The sequence below is a fragment of the Urocitellus parryii genome, chromosome 1 (assembly GCF_045843805.1).
Source record: "Urocitellus parryii isolate mUroPar1 chromosome 1, mUroPar1.hap1, whole genome shotgun sequence".
Classification (NCBI taxonomy): Eukaryota; Metazoa; Chordata; class Mammalia; order Rodentia; family Sciuridae; genus Urocitellus; species Urocitellus parryii.
Genome location: NC_135531.1, coordinates 133,099,820 through 133,123,336, shown reverse-complemented (window position 1 = coordinate 133,123,336; position 23,517 = coordinate 133,099,820). Strand labels below are relative to the sequence as shown.

Genomic DNA, 23,517 nt, shown 5'->3' with positions numbered 1-23,517 from the left:
GTTTCAGCGCCGCAGCGCCCCCTTGCGTTTCAGCAGCCAATCCCGCAGCTTGTTGACTGCCAGGAGCTGGCCAGCAACGGTCGAATAGGGGAGGATGCCCGCCGGGCTTGTCCCAGCGGACAATCCCGAGGTTCTTCCATTCTGCGTTTCTCTCCGTTGGTCCTTGGGAATAGAATCCCAAGTAAAACAAGAAACCAATAGTATTGATAATTGAGAAATAAAGGTTACGTGCTTCACTACCTTTTGAAATGAGATCCAGCTAATGCCATTTAAAAGTAGTGAGGCGGCTGAGCGTGGTGGCTCACACCTGTAATCCCAGCCACTCAGGGAGGCCGAGACAGGAGGATTGGGAGTTCAGAGCCAGCCTCAGCAAAATCAAGGTGCTTAGCAAATCAGTGAGACCCTGTCTCTAAATAAGATACAAAATAGGGCTGGGGTGTGGTTCAGTGGTTGAGTGCCCCTGAGTTCCATCCCTGGTTACCCCGGACCCCCCAAAAATAGTGATTAGCGGATTAGTGTCTGCGCTTGTCATGTGACTCAAAAACATTTGTGGTTTCCTTTGGGGCCCAAGACACTGGTTCTGCTAATTCTGCTTAGCAGAAGGAAACACTTTCAGCTACAGGTTAGTGAAAATAAAGTTTATTTTCCTCATCCAGATTCACAGACCCTCCTGAATTTTGACCAGGGGCCCCCGAATTCAGGAAAGAGTTTTCAGCTGAGTGGATTTTTGAAAATTGTTGGGGACAACTTTAGTGGTCCCGATGGGGGGGGGCAGGTTCCTCACTTTGTGAGTGGGGCCCAGAAGACCAAAAGGCCAGGCTCTGCTCTTTCTGGGAGGCCATCATGTACAAGGTGTTCGGTGAGACTTCACCAGAAAGGAGACCCACTGTGATGATCAAGTCCAGAATACATTTAAGCCATAGTAATGGTAGATTGGCTTTGTGAGAGAGGAAGGAAAAGATCTGTGAGGTCAGTCGCACCCAGCACTTCTTATAAAGGACTTTATGAAAGGTCTGGGCACCCACCCAGGAATCTTGCTTGTGCACTCTTGCATCTCTATGGATAGATGTTCCCTCTGAAGCTGCCACTAGGCCCTCTGTGTTTTGTCTGGTTTCACAGTCTTAGCTAAGAAACACTTCTCTAGGGCTTCTGTTTCAGGGACTTGGTCAACTCTCCCTCATTCTGGCTGTACTTTCACCACTGTGCTTCTATCCAAATATCCAGGGTAGTTCTCCTTCAAGTGTTTTCCATGGGAAACTGAAGGCTGAATCCACCTGTAGGTGCCTCTAAGACTCTCAGATCCCAAGTTGTGGACATCTTACCTATCCCGGCTGAGGACCCCAGGAACTTGGGCAGAATCTTTAGTCTGCTGTTAGCAGGATGGGGAGGTTCCTCATCAAAATAGAATTAATTGCCTCATAGCTAAAACAGTAAAAACAAGTCGGTTAATAAGACAGTCAACTGCTGGGCCAGGAGGCATATTCCTGTAATCCCAGTGATTTGGGATGCTGAGGTAGGAGGACTGTGTGTTTAAAGCCAGCCTCAGCAACTTAATGAGGCCTTAGCAAGACCCTTCTCAAAATAAAATATAAAAGCCTGGGGATGTGGCTCAGTTTTTGAGTACTCCTGGGTTCAATCCCCATTACCAAAAAAAAAAAAAAGTCAACAATTCTAAAATCAGTAATGTTAGTACCAGCAACATTAATTACTTCTACTTGAACACTGGGCAAAGCTTCCTGCTGGCCAGGACTTCCATAGACTTCTGTAGTATATGCAGAGAGAACACAGCAGAAATATAGACTCTCATTGAGGGGATCTCATTGTGTTTTGAAGACAGTCTCTTTGAGCAAAGCTGAAGCTGACTAATATAGGATGTTGAGAATTATATATATATATATATATATATATATATATATATATATATATATATATATTTTGGTTCGTGTGTGTGTGTGTGTGTGTGTGTGTGTGTGTAGAGGGTTGAAACTGGGAATTGAACCCAGGACATTGAGCATCCTAGGCAAGTTCTGTACCACTGAGCCATGCCCCCAGACCTTTTTATTTTTAAATTTTGAGACAGAGTCTCACTAAAACAAAAGCTAACAAAAACATGGTCATGGCAACATCATGCTTGAGAAATATGTTTTATGGCACAAACCTGTCTCCTGTATAACAAGGGGCATAGCTGGGACCTAGCAACTCTGTGGGATAGATAGCCTTTCAGAGCTGGCAGGCCTTTCAGGAAGGGCTGGCTCCACACTAAAGGACAAGTCAGTACACCTGTTCCTTCTTCACCGTGTGGGCCGAGAGGAGTCATCCACTGTCCCTGCCTCTGCCTATAGTGTGGTCTCTAAACACCTGTGTCTGGAGCTGGGCATGTTTCTCCTACCCAGCAGAGAGGATGGAGGAAATGGACAGGACAAGAGGACTCAGAACCTGTGAGCAGGCCGTCCCAAATGTCTCCAGTCCAGAAAAATCATCATTTGACTCTAAAGGGTGACTCTGCGTCTCAAGGAACCTCTATATGTGACAAAGCTCAACAGTCCTTATAAGCTACTCCTGTGGTGAAGCCCATGCCTGCTTTCCTTAATGCTAGGGAGAGGATTGGGGGGTAGAAGGTGAGATGAGGAAAAGAGAGAGGAGGAGCTGTTTCCAGTTTCTCTTGGGAGAATGCTCACTGGTCAGAAAGGTCCTGCTGGCTGTTGTCACAGACCATCTTCTCTAGGAGGTCATTCCCTGCAAACAGGACACTTCTTTTCCCTCTTGTGTGAAACCTGTCTTCTTATATATTTCAAAACTCCCCAGTCAACAAGAGGATGAGGAGGATGAGAAGGACATGGGCTCTAAAGCCAATCAGTAGTTGAACAATGTTATTCTGAGGTGGTTTCTTCCAGGTAGGAGGAACAAGCCAGTTTTCCCATCCCCAGGACCAACTCCTTAGCCTCAGAAGCCCTAGAGGTACCTACTGGGGTAGAATCAGGCACACAGCTGGGTACATGGCTAAGCTTGTGGAATAATAGGGGGGCCCCAATATTGTGGAGACTTTTCTAATTAGCCCAGGAAGGGGCTCCCCTATCCACACTCTGCGTCTCAAGGAACCCCTATATGTGACAAAGCTTATCAGTCCTTATAAGCTTCTTGCCTGAGGCCATTGTGAAGGTCTCATTCAGTTTTGTTATTCTACTTGGCAGGTGTATCTCAGCTCCTCCAGGGACACCTCCAACATCCCATTTCTGCAAGGTGCTGTCTCCTACATGTTCACATCCTTTGCCAAGGGCTGTTTGTAGCAAAGCCAGATCACAGAGAAGTCCCTAGTAGAAATCCATAAGCCCAGAACTTCAGTGTGGTCTCCCTGTGGGTTGCTCACAGGTTGGTTTACCCACATGGAGGAGAGTGCAGGGTGAGGGGTGCTGGATTTTCTTGAAGAGGGTCTTCTCCCACACTTTCTCTATATTCATGGGGTACAAAAGTGGGTGGGCAGGATTTCTCACTCACCTCTTTTCTAGCTTTGACTGGGCCCGTGATCCCCTTCCAGTATGAGAAGGCTCTTTCCCTGTCCCTGTGATCTTCCTGGTTTCTGGAGGCAAACTTTTAGCAGGGAATAATTACTTTCATACCTGGAGGTTTCTGCTATGAGGGCTGTGAATGCAGAGCACCTGAGAACTCCATCAGCACTTCCACCAGCCAGCTGGAGCCCCAACCTTCTCTGTGAGATGGGAGCACCCCAATTTTCTCTCAGATTTTAGGTGGATGCTCCAAGGGCTGGATGAAGGTGTTTGGTTATTCACAAAGAACTATTCAGTTGCTGATAAAAACAATTCCTCTACACATCTGATCTTTGAATTTCTAGAAATTTACTATTCACAGCTATAAATTATAACCTACCAGGACTTTGGTAAAGAAAACATTAAAAAAGGAAAGAAAGGAGGGATGATTAGCTAGTATGACACATATAATGTGAGAGTCTGGCATAATGCAGGGTACACAGCAGGTGCTCAATAAATGTTTGGAGCAGTTATTTAGAAATCTGAGTTCAACACTCAAGTTAAGGCTGCTGTCTGCCAACTGCCTCCAACATCATGAAGGGAGACGGAGGTTGAAAAGTACACCATATTTTTGCCTGTACAAAGAGAACAGCCAAGAAAGTGTTTATCTGGAAATATCCAGTCTGTAAGTGAGATGATGGAGATTCATTTGCATTTACAGGGCATTTTCTGGTAGTGCTGCTCAACCTGCTCACCAATCCACCAAGTTCTGGTCATGAATAGCCTGTCCTGACCATATCCTCAATTTAGAAGACACAAACAAAAGACAGACTCCCACGGCCCCCGATTCTCTCACTCACACTCATGCACATATGCTCATATAAATATGCACATGTTTGCATGCACATGTGCATAGACACACAGGAGGGCAGGAGATGCCCCTTGCCAATTCCCCTCCTTCCTTTTGCAGAGCACTCAAGAGAGCCCTGCTCCCTGTTACATGCATTGATCATAATAAAAAGAAAGTCATTTTACCTATGAACAGTTTTTCACACCTTACCAAATACTCATGACTTCATTCAGTTTCTGTACAAGTGTTAGAGGTTCATGCAGTTTATCAATATTTTCCAAGTGAAAGGATGGAGGTGCAGGTGGATGTTGCTGGATAGGGAAGCAAATCTCAAGTTACATGTGCTCTTGCTCAAATCCCACCCTGCCCATCCTCCTCTGTTCCATAACCCCCCACAGTTCCTACTTAATTAGTATAGTCCCCTCGTGTATTAATGGGTGCTTTCCTTCTGGGTTTTCTTTCTTTCTTTCTTCTTCTTCTTTTTTTCTATGCGTGTGCTGAAGATTGAACTCAGGTCCTCACACATGCTAGGGAAGTGCTCTACCCCTACCCCAACACCCCCATCCCTAAACTAATTTTCAATCCTTCTTGTAGGAAGGCAGCCTCTGCCCACAAGAAGTACCCAGGATGAGCAATGAGGCATCTTTTAGTCTGTCTGTAGAAGCCAGGATAAGGAGGTTCCTGATGTTTATTGAATGACATTTTAATATAGTAAGTTCATTTCAGGATGAGATGGCATAATTCAGTGACAGCTGTACAGGATGTTGGTTAACCACAGCCCCAATCTCACTTTGATGGTTCCAAACCTATCTTGCTCCCTGGTGTAAACCTGGGCACAGCTGAGGGCTGGAGGGAAAGGGTACATGTCTGACTCATATGCTTGTTCCTATATTCTAGGAGTCTTTAGGAAGTAGATACACTTCTACTCTAGACCCAACTTTCTTTACTTTTCAATGACCAAGTCAGCTTCCCTGTTCCCTTTGGCAATGAGGAAACCATGATGGGTGGCCATCGAGGTGTCAGCCTTGAAACCGTAAGTGATATAGTCCACCCCATCAAAGGTAAACTGAGAAAACTTCAGATGATACCATCAGCTTGTGCCACACATATGGCTATGAACTGTAGCATGTGCACCTTGGAAGCTCTTCAGCCTCATCAGGCATGCATGGTGTAGGAGGAAGAGTGGAGTTTGGGAGAGAGTACAGAGCCAGGGGGTCACACAGGCTGCCTTGAACAACTAGTGTTCTGATCAAACTCTGAGGACTTTTTTAGCAATTGTATTTGTGCATTTCAGTGACATTTGATGTAGTTAACTTTTTCTAGCTTGATTTTGGGAACTCTCCAAGTTTGTCTGATGATTTCCCTCTCTACACAGTGCTTTTATGTGAATTGCCCTCTTCAGGGCTGATCTGACCCCCTCCCATCTCAATGGCTCATCCCTCCCTAGGACACTAGCATTGGCTAGTCAAGCAGGAGATGCCTCACTCCCTGTCACCTCATGGGTACGGTGGGAGGCCCTGGAGCCTCTTCCATGGACACCACATGTCTCTTGTGTTGCTCCTCCTGCCCCTCATTGAATAGACCATCATGATATGCAGGTAATCTTGAACAAATATCCAGCCTAGCACCCAGTTCCATTTCTGCTTGCAGTGGGATATATCCTTTAATCTCAGCAAAAGCTCCACTTTCTGCCCCTCATGGAAAGATGGGGTGACCATATGTTTCTGGGTGCAAAAAGTAATGTACCTTTGGATGCCAGGCTGACTACATGTCAAGGACAGAGGCTTCCACTTCTAGGTCACTCATGACCCAATTTGTCCCAAGGTCTCAGGGCTTTGTATGATCCATACTGAAAAGATGTAGATACAGAGGTAGAGCGGTTAAGTACCTGCCATGTTCATCAAGCTGTTAAATCATAGAACTGGGTTAGAATCTGGTTCATGCAAATCTGAAGGAAAACCACGATGATCTTGCTACTATACTCCAATGCCACCTTAGTTCAGAAGACCTAGAAGCTTGTCCTTAGTCCACCTTTGAAAACCGTGACTTGAACAATCATCTCTAAAATAGGGATATCAAAACCCTTTGCTGTATAAGGTAGTGAAAAGTAAGTGGTCTTATGTCACGGGTGAAGGGCCTGGCTAGGGCAAGAAAGGGAGAGGGGAGGCTGGGGGCTGAAAGAGCAGGGTATGCAAAGGCTACACAAGGGGAGACAGCAGCAGAGCTGACTCCTGGGCAATCACATGGGACTCCATGTTCCTTAACATCTTGATGTATCTGAAATCAGATAAAAAGGAATGGAGAGGGCTGGAGATGTGGCTGTGCAGTAGAGTGATTACCCAATAAGCCCTGGGATCTGTAGCACAACAAAAAGTAAATAAATAGGAAAAGAGGCTGTGTGTGTGTTTTTGTGTTTGTGTGTGTGTGTGTTTGTGTGTGTGTGTGTGTGTGTGTGTTTGTGTGTGGGAGTGAGTGTGTGCATGTGCACATGTATTTTAACAGATAGGGTTTGGGCAAGGGAAAGGCAGAGGACAAGAGGGCAGAGGCCTGGTCAGATTTCATTCCCTAGAGATGCCTCCACATTTCTGAGGCCACTCTCTGGTCTTGTCCTAATTTTGGCTTCTGCACTCCTTGACCCCAAACCCCAGTATGGGCAGTGATATCTATAGACCTCAGGGAGTGGTGAAATACTCCGGCATCCTTGGAAGCTACCCTAGATGAGTTACACCTGGAAGAAGAGGGGAAGGTTTAAGAGACCTCTGGGAATAGCATTATAGAGACAGCCATCATCACTGGGAAGAGTCTTTTTGACAGAAATGTTTTGGGGATCTAGAAACAGACATCCACAGGGTGGTGGGATTTTGAAAAGGGTAAACTAGCTGCTAAACAGAGGAACCCAGAGCCCAGGAAGGAGTGGGGCAGGTACTACTTTTCTTCACAAAAGACCATCCTTCCACTGAGTCTTCCTTTACCTTCTGGGATAGATCCTATCTGTACCAATAGCTCCATTATGCCACTAAGGGAATGACATAAATGAGGCAAAAACGGGAAAAGCAGCACCTCCATGCTTGAGTTATAAGCTAGTTATGTCTATTCTCCTTTCTGGACTATAGGTATCATGGGGCAGTAGATGGGCCAAATGCATGTCATGAAAGCCTCTGTGGAAGGAATGTGGCAAATGCATAGTCAAATGATTTCTAAATGGTGAATTGTTTCATGCCTAGACATAGGTTAGATTCACTGTTGTCTAGTTCAAAAGTCATTCATTACTGATAGAGCAAACATCTTGGAAAGTAGAGTGAGTGTGTGCATGTGCACATGTATTTTAACAGATAGGGTTTGGGCAAGGGAAAGGCAGAGGACAAGAGGGCATTACTGATAGAGCAAACATCTTGGAAAGTAGAGTACAATAATAATTACAAGTGCAAGGATTCAAGAGGACAGTTGTAACTAGAAGAACTATTTTGCTACTTTCACACATTGTGCATAGGAAATCAATGAAGAAAGGGAGTGATAATGAGAATTCTTCCCAAAGAGCCTGGCACACCCCATGTAGACCCAATTCTTCTTTTAGGTTTCACTGTGGTATTAATAGACAAGATGCTGGATCACCATCCAGAACAGTAGGCTATCCTTAATCCTCACCCCTGTGCTGAAACCAGGCTTGGAGCCTATTCTACTGGGGAACAGAGGGAAGGGCATTTCTAATGTTAGTACTAGAGCAGGAGGCACACTGGCCTTCAGGAATTTTCTGCATTAGAAAACTGGCACAAACAGCAAACAGGACAGGAGGCAGCAGTTACCTGACCACGGCCAGACTCTTGAGTGGAAGGAGTGAAGTTTCCTTCATTTACTTGGTGATGCTGTTGGCAAAGAACATTCTCTGGGACCAGGTGTGTAGAGGTAGGTGTATCATGTTCATTAAGTTCCAAACTCCAGGAAATGAAACAAACCAAGAATACAATGTGAAGGACTCTCCTGGATTGTGTAGGGTAACCGGATGCCCATAGTTGTAGAAGAAAGTAGAAGAAAATCTGGGTGGAAAATTGACTGTGTCCAAGTTCTAAACACGTATTCATATATATCTAGGGATGACACATATTCTTTTTTTTTTTTTTAGAGAGATAGAGAGAGAGAGAGAGAGAATTTTTTAATATTTATTTTTTTAGTTTTTGGCGGACACAACATCTTTGTATGTGGTGCTGAGGATCGAACCCGGGCCGCACGCATGCCAGGCGAGCGCGCTACCGCTTGAGCCACATCCCCAGCCCAGACACATATTCTTTTATGGAAAAAAGAATAGAATTGGAAAACTATTCAGGTTTGTCCCCTATGGAGTAAGAGTTCTATAAATTAAAAATGTGACTAGCTCTTCAGATGGCACAGTAGGAACATTCATAACATACCTGTTGTTCAATCCCGGTGCTGCAAATGCCCTGGTATGCTGTTTTCCAAACCCAAAGAAAGAACTTGGAGGACTCAGTGGACAGGTTTTGGGCATTTTATTACTTATTCACTCCTCCATGGTGGTGAACCAGGATACGATGGAGGACTACCTCATGTCTACCAAGAGGGGGAATATATGGGAGAGGTTGCATGCAAAGTACACAGGTGGATTTCTCCAGATATTTTATAAATACATTCCTTTACAACTGGGGTCACTCTGCTTTGAGTCTCTCCTAAATATTGTAGATAAGGGAAGTGGCCAGTTCATGCTCTCCATTTCCCTCATCACCACTTTCTTTTAGAGACTTTATCTCACTACAAGCTTTCCTAGGCACTGATTAATGTTTAACCCAACACCTGTGAAGGTGGAAAGCTGGAGACTCTGAGGACAGTAGGGCAGTTGGAAACCACACAGCCCTCCAGAGGGTGGGCTCTAGGCAAGTATAAATGTAGGCCTCCCTGTGAACTACATGTCCTGGGGAGGGTTGTATCACTGACAGGGATTCCTGGAGACAGAGGGATGCAGGGTAGGGTAGATCTTAGCATGACAAAGCTATGCTTATCAGTACCTTATTGTAGAAGTAATAAACCCAGTTGTTTCCCCAACTAGGGAAAGTGCCTGAGGAAGTAAAATTTTCTGCCCAGCATCACACTCTAGAACTGCTCATGTTGAGTGACTTTGGGCAGAGTGCTGTGGAGCTGGGAGGTGATGGTCATGGTCAGGGAATAATTGCTTATAGTTGTATTCTCTGAGTAGATGCCCTCCAGTATCCTACCTGTCCTGCAGTCTGTACTGCCTACTGCTGCTCATTGTCTTGGTTATGGACCCTGCATTGGACATGAGATTTGGTGGAATGGTAGAGAACTTAAGAGCAAAGTGAAAGAGTGGAATAGGCCCCAGTGACATTAGCAATGGGATAGTTGCATTTGGCAAGTGAAATTTTTTCTTGTTTTGCAGTGTTGCCTATAAAAGGCTGATTTATGTTTGAATACACATCCCTAAATGACAGGGAGAGAAAGCTTAGATATCTTCAGGACCAGAGAATGGTCTTCCATTTGCTTTGAAAGGCAGTATGGGCATGGATACTCCATGTGAATTTCCATTTCTTGATCTTCCTTCCTTATTGTGTGTACTCCATCACTGTTGCCAAGGGTAACTGATATCTCTTCCCCTATTCTAAGATGCCTGTTGTACATCAATCTGGATGGAGTGATGAGGAAGAGCTGTTTTCTGTGCTCTGGTTCTTTCTATATTGTAAAATTGCTCTTTTCCACGGAGTATAGGCAGGAGGAAAACAGGACAGATTTGGGGTATCACTATTCCTAAGGCCTTATATCCACACAATGCACTGGCCATTAGTGAAGTACCTTATGTATTTTTTCTCCTAAACTTACATCAAAACCATTTGGAGCCTACATTGAACATTTTTTTCTTCCTGGAAAGAATACAAAGCTAGAGTGATAATTCAACAAATTAGTGTTTGAGATTGGTTCCAGGAACTAAGTAAAATACAAGGTTGGAAAAAAAAAATAATCATAACAGTTTCCTTAAAAAATAATGTATGTGTTGTTTAGCTATTTTTTAAACTATCTGTCCTACTAGAAGGTAAAATCTCAGTATCTGAGTAAAAACTTAGAATTAAAAATAATCCCCTGATGAGTATCAGTTTGAATATGAATGGTTAAACTTTTTTTCTTTTTTTGGTACCGGGGATTGAATTTAGGACACTTAACCACAGAGCCACATCTCTAGCCCCTTTTTATATATTTTTTTTGAGACAGGGTCTTGCTAAGTTGGTGAGGCTGGCTTTGAACTTGTGAATGTCCTATTTCTCAGACTGTTGGTATTACAAGCATGTACCACTGCATCTAGCTGGATGAGTAAACTTTTTTTTTTAATATTTATTTTTTAGTTGTAATTGTATACAATACCTTTAATTAATTAATTTACTTTTATGTGGTGCTGAGGATCGAACCCAGGGCCTCACCCATGCTAGGCGAGTGCTCTACCACTGAGCCACAATCCCAGCCCCTGAATGAGTAAACTTTTAAGGAAATATATATATATATATATATATATATATATATATATATATATATATTGCAGTGAGATTACACTATACTTACTTCTATTGAGCAGATTGATACTTAAGAAAGACAGCAGATAGGAAGGTTTGAGAGAAGCCTTTGGGTGATTGTTACATGCAACTAAGTGGACTGTGGTTGGAATAATTCTATCTTCATATAGAGAATATGACTTTGCTCTAATTTGGAGTCTGGGAGATTTCAAATAGATACCTTGCTCTGAAATCCTTTCGACCACTCCTCAGGAAGTGTAGCCCTGTCTACAGGGATATTATGGCTCCCTTGAGAGTGTACGGCTCAGAGTCACCTGGGCCATTATGTTAACTGTGCTCCTTAACCCTGGAGGCCACATATGTACCCATTTTATAGATGAGAGAACTTAGCATCCCTGAGGAAGCACAGACCACTCACAGTCATGGAGCAAATATATGGAGATGATGAAAATGAAAATCACATTGTCAAAATTTTAGCTGTCTTCGAGTGAATATTTCTTGAACTACTGTGTTTGAGGTGCCAAGTTAGTGAAGGGGAGAGAGTAGTTAAGAAAGCAAGATTTGAGTGAGTAAAGAAGCCTAGTGAGGAAGACAGATATTAATGAAGAATTGCAGATAAGTGGTGATAGAAAGAAATGGTCTAATGGTCTAAATGGTCTATAGAGGAAGCTATAGGTGCAATGACAGGGAGCCTCATAGTGGTCATTTGCCTCTTCTTTCAGGACTGGTGGTTGATGCCAAGGAAGGCTGCCCTGGTGATCAGTCCTCGGGCTCAGGCTTGAGAGATGGGGATAAAGAAGTAGAGGGGTTTGGGGAGAGTCTCTGGCACAAACAGTGTGTGCAGGACCCAAAGGGTGAACCAATGGACTTGGAGGGGGTGTCTCTTTTTAGAAATCTGCAAGTCATTGCAACTTTCCATCACAAGGCAGACCCATGTAAATCAGTCACCTGAATCAGTGGTTAAAGGTACACACATAACTTCCAAGTTTCAATCTGGAAAATTCACAGACTATACTTTTGCCCAGAACACTCATCTGTGTTACAATCAATGAAATTAAAGCTTTCTCTCAGGTCTACATATTCTTTTTCACTTCTGACTTGATGTCTTACTCATTTCTAAGTTTTAAAGTCTTGTCAAATAGTATGATAAGGTCAGGAAGAAGAGAAAAGTACCATGAGATGGGCACATGATGAGGGACCATCAGGTGCCTCACTGTTCCCACTTTCCTTCAATAACCAGTGGTGTTAAACCTGCATGGAGCCCACCTCTTCTGTGAAAAGCTCTTCTTTTTGACACTGGGGATTGAACCCAGAGGTGCTTTACCAAAGAGCTACATTCCCAAGTCCTTTTTTGCTTTTTTGTTTGTTTGTTTGTTTTTGAGACAGGATCTCATTAAGTTGTTGTGGGTCTTGCCAATTGCTAGTGCTGACCTTGAAGGTGTAATCATTCTGCTTCAGACTCCCAAGTTCCTGAGATTATAGGCATGTATCACTATGCCTGGTGGAAATCTCTTCTTTTTTAAAGAAGAAATTTGGCATCTCTTGCCATGGTACCAAGGAAACAATTTTTCAAACAGAAGGTCTTTCTAAAGTCAAGTCTAATGGCAATGAGTCATCTAGTGATTGAGCAAAACTTTCTCGATGATAGATTTTTTTTTTTTTTTTGGTTACGGCATGCCATTTATCATCTTGATTATTTTCCAAATAACTCAATTAGAATCTGATAGTCCCATTAATACAGAGATAAAAAGAATTAGAGAATTATTTTAGGTAACATCACTTAGCTAGTTAGCAGAGTTGAGATCCAAGTTCATGTGTTTATATCTCAGAACTCATGCACTTGGTACTAAACATCATGTACAGGGTTTGCTAGATTATTGAGCCATGTACAATGAGGACTCTGAATTGCTATGCTAGCTTTCTTATCAGTAAGCGGCAGTCATATTTCAGGAAAATGAATGACCTGAAAGAGAAGCTAATCCATTCAGTCCCAATTGATTTGCATACAGATTTTTCACTTTTTAAATTTGTTATTTTTAGATATACATGACAGTAAACTTTTTCAATACACTTAAACATTTTTCCTCTAAAGACTCTCCCCTCAACACAGTGTTTGATTTAAATTCTTGTCCTGACACAAGCACACCCTTGGCTGTGTTTTTCCAGTGATGCATCATTCAGCCCAAAGTAAGACCTGTAGAGAATTAGGGTCTCCTCCAGCTTCTCCATCATTATTACTGATGATTCCCACAAAAGAGGTGGTGGCTGATGCTCCAGTGTTTGAAGCTTCCAGTCACAAATTCTGTTTCAGGGACTCCCTTTTCAGGTCAATGGTGGCCTCAGTAACACTATGCAGGCATTTCAAGAAGTGAAATGGTCTATAAAAAAGGGAGATCTCCAGCTTGGGGAAGTCATAGTCAGACACATGAATGCTGGAGATTAAGAAGACTCGAGCATCATTCACATTATCCTTTTGCAGCTGTATCAGTCATCTCAGATCTCTTGTAGGAACTTGTTCTGATGGAAGGACATTGTATATGACCTTCTCATTGTATATGTCCCTGTGAATTTTTGTTCAAACAAAGTAGAAAATCTTCATTTTTGCAATGATTTTAGCCAGTTGTGCATCATTTTCTCTAAAGCGTATAGTAGAGATGATAAGGAAAAAGTCATATTCAGCAAATGTAAATTTTTTGGCTTGGAAGTTAGTGTTCCAGTCCCAGCCAGGTCCCATATTATCACATTAGGAAACTTTGGGTGTTCATATGGAATTCTCCCATGGTTATATCCACTGTCTCAGTGGCAATTACATCTTCTTTTTCTTTTACCATAACCCTCAGGGCATTGATAAAACTGTTCTTCTCTGCCTCACTCTCTCCTGTCATTCAGTGGGGCATTCTGAATGTCTCTCAATGCATCACTGACTGCAGAAACTGTCCTGAATTTCCCCCTCCTCCAGATGCAATAGAATCAAAATGATGAGGGTACTGCTTTCTATCTTGGGTATTTTAAAAAACTTGTCAAAACTGGAGGTCAAATCAAAAGGCTTTGTATTAGTTAGGGGTTGTAGAGGAGGAAGACTGATTCAATAGCTGTGAGCAGTAGAGGGCACTAGAAGTCAGAAGAAGAAAGGACAAAAAGTTAGTACCCCAGGCTGGGATTTGAGGAGGTTAAGGTAAAACAGAACTTCAAACTCTGTCCCAGGTTATAGCCAGGCAGGTATCTCTTGCCTTTGTAGATGTGGGCATTGCCAGGACTTCTAGACTACATATAAAATTCACCTTGGCTCAGGCTCTTCTTTTATCTTTACCAACCTCTTCAAGACCAAATTTAATGCTCAATCACTCCACTTCAGTGATTGCCTCATGTGTAACCTCATTTAAATAGTCTTTCATAGATTCATTTTTACTAAAATAATGGTCATGCACAGTAGCAAATTCAACGGTAGAGTTTATCATGTGAAAACAAAGATGCACTTCCCATAATAATCCTTTTCACCTGATGTGTGAGACCCTCAGGAAAATCCTTTCAAATACCCGATAACCTCAGACATGTATGTGGCTAATCTCACTCTTCACCTGGGTCCTGTCCTTCCTAGTAGATATTGTATATATCTCAATCAAAGGGTAGTAATGTAATGTGACTGCAAATTTGTGACCAAAACTATTTGTGTAGAAAGAATATGGATGCATATAATAGATATATCCAGCGAGTCTCCTCCTACTCTTGGAGCCCAGAACTGCAGGTGATACATGTCTGTTGGACCTACTAAATATCTTAAAGGACTTACTTATTCATGCCTAACTGGTGAGGGTTGAACCTGACACACCTTTATAATTATGGTTTCCCCTTTGGAGAACTAAAGAGCATCCAAAAATGGAGATTTGCTGAGACTCCAGAACAGTCATAACAAATCCCCCCACCCCCTTATGCTGGGTTCCCTCTTGATATCTTCCAATCCCAAGAATTAGAAGGCCACATGCTCAAGGACAACACCTAGGCTTGCAAGAACATCTCATACTACTCTGCACATCACATTTAATATTGGCCCCTTCTCCTGCTCTAAGAAGGGCAGTGAGTGAGAGGTATAGCTATAGAGGGAAGTCTTAAAGTATTTAAGAGCTAAGCAAAGTAATTTCTTCTATAGATGAGTGAAAATACTATTAGCACCAGGTAGAGGAACTGCTAAGGATTATTTAGATTTACCTGAGCCTTTCCCTGCAATCTCTGTTGTACTTGAAACTTGATCCCCTACCCAAACTTCAAAAAGCAGAGTGGAGCCAGCTCATTTTCACTTTGGGCAAAAGGGAAGGGAGGCCTCATAGCCTTTCTCTGGGCAGCATGGCCTTAGCTGTGTGTGTTGTGCAGGTGAAACAGGCTTTCCAGACAATTGCAAGTGCAGTTGTTCTGAACTCAGGAGCCCCTGAATGCTTGAAATGTTGATCAACTGTTCAGGCTACCTGAAGCAACTATGAGAAGTATAACTACACACAGGAAAATAAGGACACCGATAACAGAGATAATAGAATACCATAGAAGGCTAAAAGCTATTTATTACTTCTGTACTACAGGGATGTGAGTCCCTCTCTGGATCTTGGAATTTGAGGAGGTGGATTAGGATTAAACAATGAAAGCATAAGCTACTATTCCTTGCTTATCCGCATGAGTGGACAGATGTGGCTGGGTACTGACCATCACTCACTTTCTCACCCACCCTTATCCACAGTGTTTGTGTGGGGTCCACAATGTGCTAATGACTCAGGTGAAATGAAATAAAAAAGGACCATTTTGGTGCCTATAGTCTAGTTGGGGAAGACAGGAATTTTACACGTGAAATATGTACACAGTGGCAGATATAGTTAAATGTTAGAGAAATGAAAAGCATTATTTATAAAGATAACTTCTACTTTCTATTTTCAATGGAAATGGAAAGAAATTGTGTCTGAATATTTGAGTAAAGCACCTATCTAAGAGGGAATAAAGAACTGAATTAATGAGATTCATGTGCATGTGCACAAACACACAAAGTGAGCAGTATCTACATGCAGTGGTGCCAAATGCCTGAAATACCTGGATGTTGATGGGGTGGTTTGTTTGTTAAAACTTTACATGCTAAAGTTGAACTAAAGTGTCACACAGCATGAGGAATTGATATCATAGCTGAGAATTTACAATGAACTGGGGACTCTAATTTATCCACTGGAGAAGAGAATAAGAGAGGTAAAAACCTGGGTTAAAGGAGGATTATGAAGAACACTAGGAAACTTCATGACTTTAGTTCTTCTGCCTTGCCCTGACACCAACTGACTATATGTTTTCAATATCAAATCCAAACTCAATGCTCAGAAATACAATGTGGAACTCATGTAAATCATAGAGGAGAAAGATATTGCCTAGGTCCATTGAAAATGACCCCACTGCCCATTTGCACAGGACTAGCCCCAGGCTCCTCTCTCTCTGGCACAGATTGACCACTACACTTAGGAGACTCGAGTCTAATACCCAAAATATACCCTTTCAGTGCCACAGTCATATCTACTGCTCCTACGTCTGCCTATGATCAAAATGAGCCTCCAGAGGATAGGTGGGTGAGAACAGACCTGGAATGGTCAGTCACAGGCACTGACCAAAGTAGAATTGTTCCCTGGAAAACAGCACATCTGCTGCTTCTGGAGGTGAAACTTTTGCCAGTTCTCTCAAGAGCACTTACTTCTCCAACCCAGAGGGAGGAATCTAGGGTAGAATCTGAATAGAGTCCAAAAGAGGGATACAAAATTGCCAATTGCACTTTGAGAAAAAGTTTGTAATTTTTTTATGTTTGAGTTTTCTTCTTGAGGCCAATCTCTTTCTTGGATCTTCTGAAGGGTTTTGCAAATGGGCTCAGAGAAGTCTCTAAAGTCCAAGAAGGCAGCCCAAATGAATTCTCTTTCAAGTGGATGTACTCCTCCCACTTTTCCCACCATCTGCAGGAGCTTCTAAACCCAAGTGATGTGAGCTGGATCATCTCTTAAATGCTGGAGACCTGGCAGGCTTGCAGGGTCTGATAGGAGTCCCATTGCCAGGCCTCCGTCTGAATTATCATTTAACCAGGTGTAGGGATTGAGGTCGGCCCGGCCTAGAACAGAAGTAAGGAGAAGGCGAAAGGCATAAAAACTGGTTGTTCTGAGCCCTCAGACTGCAGTGTGGCCAGCTGATTTCAGGCAGAGTTTGTCTAGAAAATTCTCTTGCAAGTAGATTCAACTACACAAGTACTTTTTGAAAATGAAACATATATTATTATTTTTTTTATCCTAAAAATGTTTACTTAGCTCTTCATGTAGTACTCAGAACTGTTAGGTGATGACTGATGGAATGTTTCTGAATTACTAACTCCTTAGAGCATGAGGTAGGTATGTCTGAAGGTCAATACAAACTCTGAAATTATTCAGAAAGGAAGCAGACATTCATTTTCTAATTGTAGGAGGAAAACAATGGCTCAGCAAATATCTTCTGATAGCCAGTTGGTCTAATAAACAAACCCCAGATTCTTTTTTTTTTTTTTTTTTCAGTACTGGGGATGGAATCCAGAGGCACTTTATCACTGAGCTGTGTCCCCAGTCTTTTTATTTTAAAGTTAGAAACAAGTTCTCATTAAATTGCTGAGGCTGCACTCAATTTGCAATTCTCTTGTCTCAGAGTCCTGATTTACTGGGTTTACAAGCATGCACTGCCGTAGTCAGTCAATGAACCCCAGAGTCTTATAAAATAGAAATATATCCCTCCATGATATTTCTTTTTTGAAATTCTTTCTCAGCAGGGACAGGAGAGCATTGTCCTTTTCCCTTTCCCTCCTCCAATTGTTCCCCCTGTGAGAATGGTGGTGTGAGTGAGGGGAACTATCAAGATTAGAAAATGATACACTCAGGTGAGACATTTGCTATTCTAATGGTACCTAGTATGGTAACTGTCTCTTATGTAGAGGGACCAGGTGGGGTCCACTCAGACATCTCAGTTGAGATCTTGGGGACAGAAACAATATAGATTTGTGGGATGCCTACTCCCTTCTTCCTTTGTGCCTGCAATTGTTGGGCAACCTAATCCTCTTTCTCTTCCTTTCATCTTACTCAGGAAGACCCAGGTGAAACATTCACTGTTGGCCTAAGGTAAAAGCATATCCCATTGAAAAGGGCTCTTGGCTGTTGTTTTCTGACCCCAGGAGGAATCAAGGGTGGAAAAGCCAGTTTCATAGTCTCTCATTGGCGGAAGAATTTCATAACTTGATGTTAGCATTGTCATTCTCTGGCCAAAGGCCCAGAAAATGTCCTCTTCTTTGGGACCTTTCTCCTGACCACAAATGCCTTGGAAAGCTTTTCTTCCTGGAGGTCAGTAGGATCTCTGAAATTGCTCAAAGATGAAGCGACATTTTATGGCTGTAGGAGGGAAGAAATGGCTGAGGAAATATACCATGTTCTGGTTTCACTAAGAAATCTGGTTGTTCTATAAAACCTGCCTTGTTATAAGGAGGATATGAGATGCATCCAGAAATTAAAGGACTGCCTAGGACCATACAGCCAGTCATGACCACTGCAGAAACTTAACCTTCTACCTCCTCATGTATGGTAAGTCAGTCAGCCCAGCACAGATCCAAGAACTGAGTATAGTGGTGAATCATGACATGGTATTGGTACTGAAAACTCAGTTCTTTTCCCTAATGGTCCAATAACAAGAACAAGGTTTTGAGAAAAAAGAAAATAAAGTTTTATTGTTTTGCTAGCAAAGGAGAATATAGAGCAAATTCCTGTTTCAGAGGTTGTGATTCTAAGCACCAGGGAAATGGGCTTTTAAAAAGGAGATACAAAAACTACACTCCAGCTGTGCCCTGTCAGGGGTCATAATTCATTTGTAGCCTTGAGAGAAAGTAGAAATAGTCATTTCTTAGATCTGCAGGTTCCAGCAACAAAGTCTAGATCTCTTCATTCCTTTAGTCTGTGAGCTGATGGACAAATAATTTAGCCTAGGTGAGGAAGAAGGTTAATCTTGCTTACCCAGTGATTAGGGAGGGGGAGAAGAGAAAGGAAATAAAACAAGCTGCAGCAGCAGATCAGCAAGTGTTACAGTCAAAGCATGAAGGGGACTCCTGTTAGTGTGATGGGGATTTCTTTTCTTTTCCCTCCCTCCCTCCCTCCCTCCCTCCCTCCCTTGCTTCCTTCCTTCCTTTCTCTCTTTCTTTCTTTTCCCTCAGTACTGGGGATTGAATGCGGGAGTGCTTTAACACTGAGCTATATTCTAAGCCCTTTTAATTAATTAATTTTACTTTGAGACATGATCTCATTAGGTTGGCCTTGAACTTTCAATCCTCCTATCTCATCTGGAGAGGTTAGAGTTATAGATTGTGCCATTACTGTCCCTGGCTGTGATGGAAAATTTCTGAACCTGCAGCATAGTGTGGATCACAGATGTGGGAAAAACCACTAAAGTGCTGGAGAGAGTAATTGGCAGCCTGCCCCATACTAAGAACAGGGCTGGGGACTCCCAAGAGTGGCTAGCAGGATCCTTGACAGTGCAGCTCTGTCATGGAGGTCTTACCAGGCTGCAGTGTTGGAGAAGAGGGTGAAGAGATACATCCATGAGAAGGGTTCTTGCAGGTACTCTGCAGGAATACAGGGCAGCTCAGAGACTGGGGTGAGCCCTGTGATGGAACATGGAGACTAGGGACACTCAGCAGATAACAAGACCACCTGTGGTCCTCAGGCTATGCTCAGAATTTCATACCTTATCCAGCCACTCTGCCTTGCCCTGGTAATCAGAGCATTGTTTCAGTCTTGGGGTGAACTGGTCACTTTCCCTCATGCCCAGGGATATCAGGCCTGCTTCTCCAAATGAGTACATCACCCAGGACAGTGGCAATTGATTCTGTGGAGACAAAAATGGTGAGCCAGGATCTGTGAGCCTCTTCTGAACTCAAAGGAATCTGAGATCAGAAGGAGATAGCAATTAGAGCCCAGATGTCCTGGAGGAAACTAGTGCATTGACTCAGGGTAGAGGACAGCACTGAGTGTGGGGCAAAGGAGCTGTATTTTGTGTGGAGCTTCTGCATCTCAGCTATGTTTGGTAGAGATGGGGAGTCCCAGAGCTGGGTAGAACCATTTGTGGTGATTGTTTGCAGCCATCCGTCGGGCTTGAGTAGTTAAATGTGAGTATCACACAAGGCTGAGGGCATCATCTGTGGACACAGGCTCCTGGGAGTTTAAGCAACAAAGCAGTACCCATGGTGCCCTGACCTGTTGCTAAGCTGTCTTGTTCCTGGGGCAGCTTATGCCCAGAGCAATGACCATATATACCTCTGCATCAGGCTCAGGTCAGTACTACAGTGCCACCCTTGCCCCTTCTAGAAAAAATGTGAAACTGGAGCCAGCAGGGACACTCTTAGAGAAGTGGAATCATTTCTAGGAGTGGAAACTCTCTTGGGGATGAGGCAGAACTGCAGGACTCAGACCTAGAAATAGTAGAGCAGATTGATGGAGCCATGCCAAAGACCTGGGCTGAGAAGGAAATCCTGGAAGAGAGTTGTCCTTTCCAGGTCATCTTCTCTCCTTTCCTCTTGACTTTTCCTGGGAGGACTCCATCACTCTGTCCTTTTGGAGCTCCTTGGCCTGAATTTCAGTTTTGGACAGTTCTAGAGAGAATTGCCTTTGCTTGAGGGCTGAGACCCTTGTTGAGGGGTAATATACCAGGAGCTTGATCAATAGTCCTGCTCATGTAATGACATTAAAGGAGGACCCTTAACACCAGGGCAGGAGTTTTTGGGCCCTGGCTTATTCTACTCGGAGCTGTTCACAGCAGGATCCCTCTCTGACCTTCCTCAGCACCACACAGTACCCCAATAATTAGCTGTTCTAAACCCATTCACCCTAGTGTGAAGGAAATGTGCTTCTTTTTCACCTACACATTCCTGGCATTGTGGGTCTTCTGTAGGGGACCAAGCTTGGAGAAAAAGGGAAGGATATGCCATCCATGTTCTAAGCCAGAGTGTTGATTTTCTGCATAAGTACTGTTTTCCAGGAACTGAAGGAGCCATAGGCAATTTGTGGGACAGCGTGGAATTGTTGGAATCTGTTAGTTCCCTGCTGGATCACTCAAGGAACAGGGACATCATTTGGGATTTCAGTGATAAGGTGTCTAATAAACCTCTTAGTCAGTTCCCCTCAACTACAATGTATATCTGTGTTTTAGTCAGTTTTTTTTTTTTTAATGCTGTGACCAAAAGTTCTGACAAGAACAATTTTAGAGGAGGAAATGTTTATTTGGTGCTCATGGAGTCAGAGGTGTCAGTTCATAGGTGGCCAACTCCAGTGCTCTGGGCCAGAGGTGAGGCAGAACATGATGGTGGAAAGCAGTTCAGGACATGATAATCAGAAAGCAAAGAGAGAGAGACTTAGCTCCCCTCACCATAGACAAAATATAAACCCGAAAAGCATGCCCCCATTGACCCATCTCCAGCTACACCATGCTTGCCTACAGTTACCACCCAGTTAATCCCCATTAGTGGGTTAGATTAAGTCTGTGGGCTTGTATCTGGGCACACTAGTTGGTGACTGGTGTCTGTGAGGTACTCTCTCTAAGCCCTTTTGTGGGGTTTACTGCCATTGTGTATGTGCAAAGTTCTCTGCTGGAAGCTTGAGGTTATCCTCAGGAATTGCCTTATGTGGTTCCATGCATCTGAATGAGGATTGAGTAACTGGAAACTCTGGGAATCCCAGCTGTGGATCCTCCTAGGGGTGCTGGGGCACAGGAACTACCTCCCTGGTTGCTATGAATTTCTCACCAGCCAGTTCTTGTTCATCAGCCCAACTGTCCAAATCTGCATGCTTTGAGGGGTCTGTGCTGCATCTGCTGGCTGCTTCTGCTGGGTATGGAGGCACAGGATGCAGGGTTCAGGGTTTTTACAAGTGCTGTGGAAGGCTATGTGCCCATTCCCCTCCACAAACCTTTTTTTAAAAGTGGCACAGAACTTGGTGGTTGTCTGCAAGTGTGGGACCTGTGTTTGTGGCCTCCCTGTGGGTGGTTTGTGGGGCAGAAACCTCCACCCTGGCTGCTCTACAGCAGCCAGGTACTAGGGTACCATCCTTGTGACTGGGGTAGAGCATTAGTTAGCCTGTCTACACCTGAGCTCCTACTGTCTATGGTGATTGTGAATCTTGGGTACCCACTCCACCCTGCTGTGACTTCTACAGAGTAGCGCAATATAAGCACTTGGTGGCTATCTGAAACTGTGGGGCCTGTGGGTGCAGGCTCTCTGTGGGTCATCTGTGGCACAGAAACTTCTGCTCTGGCTTGTGAAGCTCACTGTGAAGGAGGTGGTATTGTGGTGTGAACTGATAAATACAATCAATAAGAGTGTAAGTTATAGGTTACACATTAGTAAAAATATATATATATATATATATATATATATATATATATATATTATAGATATAAGATTTTGGGACTGCAAATTGGTGCAACTACTCTAGAAAGCAGTATGTATATTTCTCAAAAAATTAGAAATGGAACCACAATTTGACCCAGTTATCCCACTATTTGATACATCCAAAGGATTTAAAATTAGCATACCACAGTGACATAGTCACAATATTTATATTTACACAATATTTACATCAATATTTATAGCAGCTCAACTCATAACAGCTAAGCTATGGAGCCAACCTAGGTGCCCTTCAACAGATGAATGGATAAAGAGAGTGTGGGTATTTATACACAGTGGAATATCACTCAGCCATAAAGAAGAATGACTTTATGACATTTGCTGGTAAATGAATGGGTCTGAAGACTATCATGCTAAGTGAAATAAGCCAATCCCCCCAAACCAAAGGTCGAATGTTTTCTCTGATATGTGGAAGCTAACCTACAATAAGGTGGGGAGTGGGGTAGAAGTTCAATGGATTAGACAAAGGAGAATGAACAGAAGGAAGGGGGACAGGGAAAGAAAAAACAGTGGAATGAATCTGACATAAATTTTCTGTGTATATGTACACCACAGTGAATCTCAACATTATGTACACGAACAAGAAATTAATTTAAAAAATAATAACTATGGGTAAATGGCAGAAAGGTTAATAGAGAGAAGGGAGCAGGGGAAGGGGAAAGGAAAAGGAAAGGAGAGGTACTATGATCTGAATTAGAATAAGATATAGTCCATGCTTGTATAATTATGTCAAAGTGGATTCTACTAGTTATGTATAACTAAAAAGAAGCAATTAAAAAATAAAAGATAGAGTCACTCATGTCAGCCCTATCCTAAACTAAATAAAGCCAGGAGGTTATAAAGGAAAGGATTCTTAGGCTTACATGCCTGATAATAACTATCACAAAAGACTCTGCCAAAATCAAAAGTTTGTACTGAGTCAATTTAGCCAGATCTAACAGATCTGCTAACCTCTTGGATCTTGGTTAAAAAAAGTTGTTAGTATTTCTGGAAATAATTATTTGGAAAAAATCATACTCTGCTCTCATATATTACTGTGAAGTTATGAACTTAACTCTTTGTTCACTGTTTCTCTCAATCAGTCCAGGCTGTCAGGATTCAATTGCCACTTTAAATCCATTCATTTTCAAACACTCCTGAGTTTTACCATCAATCTCTTAGCCCTGATGCAACTTACCTTGATTGTTCATGTCC

At 42.9% G+C, this 23,517-nt stretch overlaps 1 pseudogene; it reads right to left on the bottom strand.

Annotated features, from left to right (window-relative positions):
* Positions 1-3: 3 nt before the first annotated feature.
* LOC144254977 (T-cell-specific guanine nucleotide triphosphate-binding protein 2-like) lies at positions 4-23,513 on the bottom strand (annotated as a pseudogene).
* Between the last annotated feature and the right edge of the window lie 4 nt (positions 23,514-23,517).